At 50.8% G+C, this 1,856-nt stretch overlaps 1 pseudogene; it reads right to left on the bottom strand.

The window, feature by feature from the left end:
- Nucleotides 1-950: 950 nt before the first annotated feature.
- On the bottom strand, nt 951-1,068 carry LOC129473895 (uncharacterized; annotated as a pseudogene).
- Nucleotides 1,069-1,856: the final 788 nt, after the last annotated feature.

The raw sequence follows: 1,856 nt of genomic DNA, 5'->3' as shown, positions 1-1,856 counted from the left end.
AGACGGAGTCTCACTCTGTCGCTCAGGCTAGAGTGCAGTGGCATGATCTCCACCTGCCAGGTTCAAACAATTCTCCTGCCTCAGCCTCCCCAGCAGCTGGGATTACAGGCGCCCACCACCACGCCCGGCTAATTTTTTGTATTTTTGTAGAGACGGGGTTTCACCATATTAGCCAGGATGGTCTCGATCTCCTGACCTCGTGATCCACCTGCCCCAGCCTCCCAAAGTGCTGGGATTACAGGCATGAGCCACTGCACCTGGCCTACAACCCCCCATTGTTTTTAAGAGGTGGCAGAACATAACCTCAGTCAAGTCAGGGCTCACTGTCCCTGTCCGTTTGCCTAGAATTGTTCACAGAGCTGACATAGTGCTATGTATGTGTGTGGTGGGTGGGGCAGGGGGCAGGGGGAGCTTCCATTTCTTTGATGTCCTCTGTGCAAATTATTTTTTTTTTTTTTTTTTTTTTTTTTTTTGAGAAGGAGTCTCGCTCTTTCACCCAGGCTGGAGTGCAGTGGCGCGATCTCGGCTCACTGCAGGCTCCGCCCCCCGGGGTTCACGCCAGTCTCCTGCCTCAGCCTCCCGAGTAGCTGGGACAACAGGCGCCCGCTACCTCGCCTGGCTAATTTTTTGTATTTTTAGTAGAGACGGGGTTTCACCGTGTTAGCCAGGATGGTCTCGATCTCCTGACCTCGTGATCCGCCCGCCTCGGCCTCCCAAAGTGCTGGGATTACAGGCGTGAGCCACCGCGCCCGGCCTCCTCTGTGCAAATTACTAACTGAGCCCCTCTCATTCCTGTCCACGTGGCCCCTTCAATCCAGGTGCTTTCTATTCTTCCCTATTCTACTCAGGCGCAAGCATCATCTTATTGCTTCTGTTCCATGCTAAGCCTTCAAACCCTTCTTGCACAGTGTAGCCAACTCTCCTCGGATTTTTTTTTTTTTTTTTTTTTAAGTCTACAGCACCTGGTATTCCCAGGAGATCTCCCATCCAAGCACTAACCAGACCCAGCCCTGCTTAGCCTCCAAGATCAGATGAGATCAGGCACATTCAGGGTGGTGTGCCCTATACCTCTCTAGGTTCTTACTGCTCCACTGGAGTTCTTGGGGAGTGAAGCAGGGTCTGTTCTGCCATTTAATCCTACAAACTATCTCTCCAGTGCTCTTCTTCCAGGGAAAGGCACACAGTCCCTCTAGAGGACACGAGGGCACCTGTGTCCTCTGGGTTTCCTCTTCCCGTCTCTACATTTTTCTCTCTGCCTAGACAAACTTTTTCCTAATGATGACTGGAGGGAGGCCCACCTTCCTGAGCATCCCCACTGTCCAGCTCTCAAACATTTTTCCTGTGTATCTATTTCTCTAAAGAGCTTAAGTTTTTGGAAAATACTGGACATTTATTTCCTTTTCACCCTGGCTGCTTCCTCCCCCAAGGCAATGAACACAAAAGAATTTAGCCGCTTGCAAGCAGGGGGAAACAAGATAAGGAGCACTAAAGAGGAATGTACCCTAACCAGCTTTAAACATCCTGGGGCTTTTTTTTTTTTTTTGTATAGAATCTTACTCTGTCACCCAGGCTGGAGAGCACTGGCCTGATCTTGGCTCACTGCAACCTCCACCTCCCAGGTTCAAAGGATCCTCCCGCCTCAGCCTCCCAAGTAGCTGGGATTACAGGCATGTGCCACCACACTCAGCTAATTTTTGTATTTTTAGTAGAGATGGGTTTCACCATGTTGGCCAGGCTGGTCTTGAACTTCTGACCTCAGGTGATCTACCCACCTTGGCCTCCCAAAGTGCTGGGATTACAGGCATGAGCCCCCACGTCTGGCCATCTCAGGCCTTCTTTTCAAGGCCAGAACTAAA

Source organism: Symphalangus syndactylus, chromosome 23, assembly GCF_028878055.3.
Source record: "Symphalangus syndactylus isolate Jambi chromosome 23, NHGRI_mSymSyn1-v2.1_pri, whole genome shotgun sequence".
In the NCBI taxonomy this organism is placed as follows: domain Eukaryota; kingdom Metazoa; phylum Chordata; class Mammalia; order Primates; family Hylobatidae; genus Symphalangus; species Symphalangus syndactylus.
This window is presented reverse-complemented; position numbering and strand designations above follow the sequence as displayed.